This window comes from Triticum aestivum, chromosome 6B (genome assembly GCF_018294505.1).
Source record: "Triticum aestivum cultivar Chinese Spring chromosome 6B, IWGSC CS RefSeq v2.1, whole genome shotgun sequence".
NCBI lineage: Eukaryota > Viridiplantae > Streptophyta > Magnoliopsida > Poales > Poaceae > Triticum > Triticum aestivum.
In genome coordinates, this window is record NC_057810.1 from 530,651,291 (window position 1) to 530,661,173 (window position 9,883).

Here is a 9,883-nt window from a genome sequence, read left to right on the forward strand (position 1 = left end):
CTACACACTTGTTGAAGTGACGGTTCAATAACCACATCAAGTCTCCACCATCCTCCCACTCAATTTTCGAGACAAAACTTTCCTCGAGAAAGGACCCGATTCAAGAAACAATCCCTATTGCTTTCGGATCTGAATTAGGAGGTATACCCAACTGTTTTGGGTGTCCTATGAAGATGCATTTTATCCGCTTTGGGTTCGAGCTTATCAACCTGAAACTTTTTCACATAAGCGTCGCAGCCCCAAACTTTTAAGAAATGACAGCTTAGGTTTCTCCAAACCATAGTTCAAACGATGTCGTTTCAACGGAATTACGTGGTGCCCTATTAAAGTGAGTGTGGTTGTCTCTAATGCCTAACCCATGAACGATAGTGGTAATTCGATAAGAGACATCTTGGTATGCACCATATCCAATAGGATGCAACTATGATGTTCGGACACACCATCACACTATGGTGTTCCAGGCGGTATTAATTGTGAAACAATTTCCACAGTGTCTTAATTGCACGCCAAAGCTCGTAACTCAGATACTCATCTCTATGATCATAACATAGACATTTTATCCTCTTGTCACAATGATCTTTAACTTCACTCTGAAATTACTTGAACCATTCAATAATTCAGACTTGTGTTTCATCAAGTAAATATACTCAACATCTACTCGAATCATCTGTGAAGTCAGAACATAACGATATTCACTGCATGCCTCAGCACTCATTGGACTGCACACATCAAAATGTGTTACTTCCAACAGGTTTCTACCTTGTTCCATCTTACTGAAACCGAGGCTTTTCAGTCATCTTGTCCATGTGGTATGTTTTGCATATCTCAAGTGATTCAAAATCAAGTGAGTCCAAACGATCCATCTGCATGGAGTTTCTTCATGCATATTATACCAATATGACTTACATGGCAGTTCCACAAGTAAGTGGTACTATCCTTACTATCTTATATCTTTTGGTATGAAAATGTGTATCACTATGATCGAGATTCAATAAACCATTCCTTTAGGTGCAAGACCATTGAAGGTATTATTCAAATAAACAGAGTAACCATTATTCTCCTTAAACGAATAACCGTATTGCGATAGACATAATCCAATCATGTCTATGCTCAACGCAAACACCAAATAACAATTATTTAGGTTTAACACCAATCTCGATGGTAGAGGGAGCGTGCGATATTTGATCACATCAACCTTGGAAACACTTCCAACACATATCGTCAGCTCACCTTTAGCTAGTCTCCGTTTATTCCGTAGCTTTTATTTCAAGTTACTAACACTTAGCAACCGAACCGGTATCTAATACCCTGCTGCTACTAGGAGTACTAGTAAAGTACACATTAACATAATGTATATCCAATATACTTCCATCGACCTTGCCAGCCTTCTCATCTACCAATTATCTAGGGTAATTCTGCTCCAGTGGTTGTTCCCCTTATTACAGAAGCACTTAGTCTCGGGTTTAGGTTCAACCTTGGATTTCTTCACTGGAGCAGCAGCTGGTTTGCCGTTTCAGGAAGTATCCCTTCTTGCCCTTGCCCTTCTTGAAACTAGTGGTTTCACCAACCATCAACAATTGATGCTCCTTCCTGATTTCTACTTTCGCGGTGTCAAACATCGTGAATACCTCAAGGATCATCATATTTATCCTTGATATGTTATAGTTCATCATGAAGCTCTAGCAGCTTGGTGGCAATGACTTTGGAGAAACATCACTATCTCATCTGGAAGATCAACTCCCACTCGATTCAAGTGATTGTTGCACTCAGACAATCTGAGCACAAGCTCAACGATTGAGCTTTTCTCCCTTAGTTTGCAGGCTAAGAAAATCGTCAGCGGTCTTATACCTCTTGATGTGGGCACGAGCCTAAAATCCCAATTTCAGCCCTCGAAACATCTCATATGTTCCGCGACATTTCGAAAACATCTTTGGTGCCTCAACTCTAAACCGTTTAACTGAACTATCACGTAGTTATCAAAACGTGTATGTCCGATGTTCGCAACATCCACAGACGACGTTTGGGGTTCAGCACACTGAGTGGTGCACTAAGGACATAAGCTTTCTACTGTCCGCATAATCGCTACTGTCAACTTTCAACTATATTTTCTCTAGGAACATATCTAAACAGTGGAACTAAAGCGCGAGCTTACGACATAATTTGCAAAGATCTTTTGACTATGTTCAGGATAATTAAGTTCATCTCATGAACTCCCACTCAGATAGACATCCCTCTAGTCATCTAAGTGATTACATGATCCGAGTCAACTAGGCCGTGTCCGATCATCACGTGAGACGGACTAGTCATCATCGATGAACACCTTCATGTTGATCGTATCTACTATACGACTCATGCTCGACATTTCGGTCTCTTGTGTTCCGAGGCCATGTCTGTACATGCTAGGCTCGTCAAGTTAACCTAAGTGTTTCGCGTGTGTAAATCTGGCTTACACCCGTTGTATGTGAACGTAAGAATCTATCACACCCGATCATCACGTGGTGCTTCGAAACGACGAACTTTCGCAATGGTGCACAGTTAGGGGGAACACTTTCTTGAAATTTTAATGAGGGATCATCTTATTTACTACCGTCGTTCTAAGCAAATAAGATGTATAAACATGATAAACATCACATGCAATCAGATAGTGACATGATATGGCCAATATCATTTTGCTCCTTCTTGATCTCCATCTTCGGGGCTCCATGATCATCATCGTCACCGGCATGACACCATGATATCCATCATCATGATCTCCATCATCGTGTATCCATGAAGTTGTCTCGCCAACTTATTACTTCTACTACTATGGCTACCGGTTAGCAATAAAGTAAAGTAATTACATGGCGTTGTTCAATGACACACAGGTCATACAATAAATAAAGACAACTCCTATGGCTCCTGCCGGTTGTCATACTCATCGACATGCAAGTCGTGATTCCTATTACAAGAACATGATCGATCTCATACATCACATATCATTCATCACATTCTTATTGGCCATATCACATCACATAGCATACCCTGCAAAAACAAGTTAGACGTCCTCTAATTGTTGTTTGCATGTTTTACGTGGCTGCTATGGGTTTCTAGAAAGAACGCTTCTTACCTACGCAAAACCACAACGTGATATGTCAATTGCTATTTACCCTTCATAAGGACCCTTTTCATCGAATCCGTTCCAACTAAAGTGGGAGAGACTGGCACCCGCTAGCCACCTTATGCACCAAGTGCATGTCAGTCGGTAGAACCTGTCTCACGTAAGTGTACGTGTAAGGTCGGTCCGGGCCGCTTCATCCCACAATACCGTCGAAACAAGATTGGACTAGTAACAGTGAGCATATTGAACAAAATAAATGCCCACAACTACTTTGTGTTCTACTCGTGCAAAGAATCTACGCAATAGACCTAGCTCATGATGCCACTGTTGGAGAACGTAGCAGAAATTCAAAATTTTCCTATGTGTCACCAAGATCTATCTATGGAGAAACCAGCAACGAGGGGAAGGAGAGTGCATCTACATACCCTTGTAGATCGCTAAGTGGAAGTGTTCAAGAGAACGGGGTTGAAGGAGTCGTACTCATCGTGATCCAAATCACCGGAGATCCTAGTGCCGAACGGACGGCACCTCCATGTTCAACATACGTACAGCCCGGTGACGTCTCCCACGCCTTGATCCAGCAAGGAGAGAGGGGGAGGTTGAGGAAGACTCCGTACAACAGTAGCACAACAGCGTGGTGATGGTGGAGGAGCATGGCAATCCTGCAGGGCTTCGCCAAGCACCGCGGGAAAGGAGAAGGGAGAGAGGTAGGGTTGCGCCAAGGAGAGGTGAAACTCATGTGTTGGGCAGCCCCCAGACCTCATGTATCTAGGGTTCCCTCCCCAGGGGTGGCGGCAGCCTCCAGATCCCATCTGGGTGGCGGCCAGAGGGGGAGAGAGGGGAGGCGCACCTGGGGTGGGCCTTAGGGCCCATCTGCCCTAGGGTTTGCCCCCTCCCACTCTTACCTGCGCCTTGGGCCCCTTGTGGGGGGCGTACCAGCCCACCTGGGGCTAGTCCCCTCCCACACTTGGCCCATGCAGCCCTCCGGGGTTGGTGGGCCCACTTGGTGGACCCCCGGGACCCTCCCGGTGGTCCCGGTACATTATCGAAAAACCCGAAACTTTTCCGGTGACCAAAACAGGACTTCCCATATATAAATCTTTATCTCCGGACCATTCCGGAACTCCTCGTGACGTCCGGGATCTCATCCAGGACTCCGAACAACATTCGGTAACCACATACAAACTTCCTTTATAACCCTATCGTCATCGAACCTTAAGTGTGTAGACCCTACGGGTTCGGGAATCATGCAGACATGACCGAGACGTTCTCCGGTCAATAACCAACAGCGGGATCTGGATACCCATGTTGGCTCCCATATGTTCCACGATTATATCATCGGATGAACCACGATGTCAAGGACTCAATCAATCCCGTATACAATTCCCTTTGTCTAACGGTATTATACTTGCCCGAGATTCGATCGTCGGTATACCGATACCTTGTTCAATCTCGTTACCGACAAGTCTCTTTACTCATTCCGTAACACATCATCCCTTGGTCACATTGTGCACATTATGATGATGTCCTACCGAGTGGGCCCAGAGATACCTCTTCGTAAACCGGAGTGACAAATCCCACTCTCGATTCGTGCCAACCCAACAGAAACTTTCAGAGATACCTGTAATGCACCTTTATAGCCACCCAGTTACGTTGTGACGTTTGGTACACCCAAAGCATTCCTACGGTATCCGGGAGTTGCACAATCTCATGGTCTAAGGAAATGATACTTGACATTAGAAAAGCTTTAGCATACGAACTATGATCTTTGTGCTAGGCTTAGGATTGGGTCTTGTCCATCACATCATTCTGCTAATGATGTGATCCTGTTATCAACGACATCCAATGTCCATGGTTAGGAAACCGTAACCATCTATTGATCAACGAGCTAGTCAACAGAGGCTTACTAGGGGCATGGTGTTGTCTATGTATCCACACATGTATCTGAGTTTCCTTTCAATACAATTATAGCATGGATAATAAACGATTATCATGAACAAGGAAATATAATAATAACTAATTTATTATTGCCTCTAGGGCATATTTCCAACACTGTCAGCCTCTCCACGTACAGTATACTTCCGATGGAAGTCGTTCCTTGCCATGTTGACCACGCCGAGTTTCATTGCATGCATGCGTCCATGGGCGTGGTGTGTCCCCACTGTCAGCCTCTCACGTATAGTCATCTTCCGATGACTCTCAGCTGTTGACCATGTTGACCACACCGTGCCGAGCGCACCAAGGCCGATGGACAACGGCGAGGCCCCAGACTAGAACGACCCGGAGATGGGGAAGACGGGGCAGTGGAGTCGCAGATGGAGAGGAGTGGGAAACTTGACTGGTTCGGGTGCGCTGCAGCACAGCCGCGGTGCCGCCCACGGGAGACAGGAGCAAGAACAGAGGTTGAAGAAGGAGCATGGCTATTGGATTAACATCCAACGGTTCAGCTGCTAGAATCATTTGTTGATTAAGTTGAGAAAACCGTGCGTACACGTCCGCTTAGTAGGCCCACAAGTCAGCCACCAAATCTGACGGGTCCCAGCTGTCAGCGGGGTGAATATCTTTTTTCGCAAAACAAGGAGGCACTTCCTTCCGTGCGAAGATACAGCCGGTGGGTCCCAGCTGTCAGGTGGAGGAAACATTTTTTTGCAGCTTAATAAGGAGGAGCTTTCCTTGCGTGCGACCATGGACCTCGTGGGTCCCAGCCATCAGGCTCTCCATGTACAGTCCTCTTCCGATGACTCTCGTTTGTTGACCACACTACACCGAGCGCAGCGAGGCTGTGGACGACGGCGAGGCCCTTGACGGGAACGGCTCGGAGATGGGAAGACGCGGCAGTGGAGTCCCAGATTGAGAGGAGGAGAAGGGTTATAACTGGTTCTGTTGCGGCGTGGGGCTGCAGTCTGTGGAGAATAACATGAGGTGTCGAGGGGTGGAGGGATAACCTGGCCGATGGTGGGGTAGCACTTCGCAGTGATGCGTGCTAAGCAAAGCCGCTAGCCGCCGGAGGCCGGACCAGGCGGTCCCGAGGATGCTAGAGGAAGAAGACGAGAGATTTAAGGTGCATGCCGGCTGTTGGATATAAATCCAATGGCTGTAGATGTCACAATCATTTGTTAACCAAGTTGATAACACCCTGCGTGGACTTTGACCTATTGGCCCACATGTCAGCATGCAAAAAGGTGGCGTATATTTAACCCATGTTTCCTAGAATGTACAGTCCATTTGCTGGGCTGGGTGAACAAATAATTTCACGTCAATCAGGCCCATTTATATTTTCTACGAAATCCCAGCCCATTTGCACTTCCTTGAAATACATGAATTAGCTGGGCTCATTATATTTTCTAAGAAACCCCAGCCCATTTATACACGAATCCTGGCCCATGTCGAGAAGCACTAGCGTTGAGTGAGGACCTGGACCTGGAAAGAGTACATATTGCTACTGACTGTCTGAGAGTCGTCCGGGAAATTGAAGCACCAAAGAACCTTGGTGGACATTGTATGGTGTTTCATGAGATCAAAGAATGAAGCAATTTATTTAGGTCTTGTCTTATTAGTCATGAATAGCGCGAATGTAATGGGGAGCCTCATAGACTAGCATGTATGGCTATGTCTCTTGATATAGGTAGGCATGTGTGGCTTGATGCACCACCTGCTCAATTATGTATCCCTGTAAACATTGAACTTAGGCAATAAAGTGTGCTGTGATTCTCAAAAAAAAAGTTGGGCTCATTATATATATGATGTTATGTTAGAAGGAGCAATTAGTATCAAAGAATAAACCGGAGAGGCACATTTTTATATATAATTAACAAATTAGGGAGTTATTGCTCAAAATAAAAATGAGCGCGTTATTATTAAATTGGTCCTTAAAATCTTCGCAAGCTTTTGTATGCAATCACCAGGATTGTCCTTTCCTGTGAGTCAAAAATAACAAGGATTTTCCTTGCCAACTTCCGTTAAACATTTACTTTTATAAGTTAATAACACGTGGGATGTTTTTATAATGTATATATAAGCGAAAATGCCATTTGGTGGCCGCGCACCATGGAGGCCGAAATTTGCGCCCTCTTGATGAGCGCCACGCAACCAGGCCTCTACCGTATTTCAGCGTCGTACCCTTTTTGATCTCCTGTATTGCCAGTAAATAAACAGCGGCAGCTCATGTAGACAAGATGGCACAGCAGGGCCCGCACAGTTCAAAGGAAAGGAATCACGGTGTAGTAAATAGGATTGACTCCGTCGTCATGTTCCTGTGCGAAGCAGAAAGCCGTTTTAGTCTATCGTTAGGAGATCATGCCAGACCCCGTTTAAACTTTCACTCAATTTTTTTATTCACCCATGTTGCGTCTAGATTCATATAGGGAAACAAAAAAAATTAGTGTGCAACTGAAGATGCAAAGGGTAGATGATGTTTTTGTCTGTGCAACTCACAAGATTCAGAAGACACTGACGACATTCTTATTCAGAGACAAGGCCTGAAAGATTTCCAAACTGAAAAAGTTAAACTAGGAGCAAGACCACAATTTCAGGGTGTTACAGGACTCAGAAGATAGTGACGACAATATTATTCAGAAACAAGGTCTGGCAGATTTCCAAACTGAAAAGGTCAAACTAAACGTCACCTGCTCATAGCAACACCACAATTTCAGTGTATTACAGGATTTAATCAAGGACTCGACAACTACGACACAACAAGGAAATCAAATCACACCCAAAGAAGCATTATAGTGCAAACTCGATACACAGCGGATTTGTTCAGTTAGCAATCTGAATTTTCAAATACGAGCCATTCTAAAATCAGTCTCCAAAGTCTGCTTTGGGCGGGTTGGTGCAAGTGTTCTTCCCGTGACCTCACCAGCTGCATCTGGAGCATCGAGGCGACTTCCTCGGCGCCTTTGGAAGATCTCCTCGTTGCGGAAAAGTGGTGCTCTTGTGACCTTAACCTCTGCAGATAGAACAGAACCTAGACCTCTTTTTTGGTTGCTCATATGGTGCTTTGCCGCGACTTGTGCTAGGGCATCCAGCTGCCTTTTCTTTGTCGGTGCTGCAAAACAATCAGAACATTGCGAGGCACTCTGTGCTGGATTTTGGCCTCCACTTTTGTGTTGGATTTTTCCCATTGTCCACATCAGATTTTTCACTCGACCCACCTCGTTAACCTGTACACTGTATGTGAAATCAGGATCTTCACCCCTCATCGCGTTGAACACCTCTATGGTCTTTGTTGCATCATTTCCTGATTGCTCTTGGTTAAGCTTCTTCAGAGACCTTTTGGTGAATGGCGCCTCTTTTACTGAACCAAAAAAACTGCCAACGACACTGTAAACCTTGTTTATGCTTACATTTTTCCCTCGGCTGTTTCACAAGGTCCCTTGTGTATCTATCTATGTGCCGATGAGACTTCCAGTGTAATTTCTCCATATAGTTGACAGAAAGTCTGGTTGTGCTCTGCCCTGTGTTTGCAAACGTACCAGCCCTTAATCCCTTACCATCTTATCTAAGGACCCTCATCATGGCAGTGAAGCCACAAAGTGTGGAACGGCTATTTGATTGCAATGGTTTACCCTGTGCAAGAATTAAAATAAAACCACTCATAAGTTTTTCTTCCTCTGCAATAGCTTCTTGAGGAAATCTAATACATAAAAATTCAGCGCGGCTTTTACTTATAAGTGTTCCACTGCTTACCGCACACATGCACACAATTTCCTGGATGCATTTTTTCTGATGAACGTTCAACCGGCTTTTAGCACACCTGACGCCAAAACACAGTATCCCATGAGTAATATTGTAAAACTCGTAAGGTTCTTCGACCAAGTCAAAACTTTTCCCCAATACAGGATGAACAATAGTACCAACTTTCTTGTCTGCATAAGCACGCATCGAAGCCTCGAGCGCAGGAACTCGACTTGGATTGCTTTCCGTCTCATCTAACACTTTGCCAATCCTAATCCTGTAGTTTTTAGCCCATTTTGCACACACAGTTGTGGGATGCTTTATGGATTGAAGCAACGACGGATTGCACAACAGCCACATCTCCCCCCAAGAGATCCCTGGCATCGACCATAGGAATCAAGCTGCAATGAATCACAGGAAAATCATATCCTCATATTCAACACCCCGGGGAGTGGAACCAGACGACACTAGCTAGCACAGGCAACAAGAGCTACAGGCATGACTTGTTCATAGCACTAGAACAAGACCATAAAGGGAAAGATCAGGCAGGAGTTTACCCTGATTCGGCTTCCTCGAAGAACTCAAGCCTATCCCATGGCGATCCCTCACACGCCCAGCTGCCGCCGCAAGGGGATGAATGGTCTGGCGAGGCAGAGAAACCTGTGCTATGTAGAAGTAATTGCGAGGCTATCTGCAGCGATAGTCAGACCCATTGAAAGATTATTAATTACCCACCAGCCCGCTCCTACCTGTGCAGTGTCCAACCAGCCTAGTGGGTACATAACGTGCACACAAAAGCCACCGAACGATTGGCCCATGTATAAACACAGTACTGGAGGCCATGGCACCGATGTATTGCAAATTAATGGCATGTGTATAAGAAAATGGAAACTAAACAACACACATCCCATCGCTATTACAGACGGCCCAGATTTCGGCCTGCATGGTGCGCGGCCACTAAAACGCTTCTCTCATATATAAGTCTCTATAAAATATATGATCATAGTAATAATATAAATATATATAATGTGGTTAGAAGGGAAAACATAAATTAGATAGACCATTATTATTCTTATATATAGATAAATAAAACAGAGACCTGCGTTTTAT

At 44.9% G+C, this 9,883-nt stretch overlaps 1 long non-coding RNA gene across 1 annotated transcript; it reads right to left on the bottom strand.

The window, feature by feature from the left end:
• Positions 1-7,671: 7,671 nt before the first annotated feature.
• LOC123137821 (uncharacterized) lies at positions 7,672-9,558 on the bottom strand. The gene is made up of 3 exons (XR_006468534.1): positions 9,331-9,558; positions 8,786-9,174; positions 7,672-8,665 (listed from the first exon to the last, which is right to left on the bottom strand). It is a non-coding gene; the product is annotated as an uncharacterized lncRNA (long non-coding RNA).
• Positions 9,559-9,883: the final 325 nt, after the last annotated feature.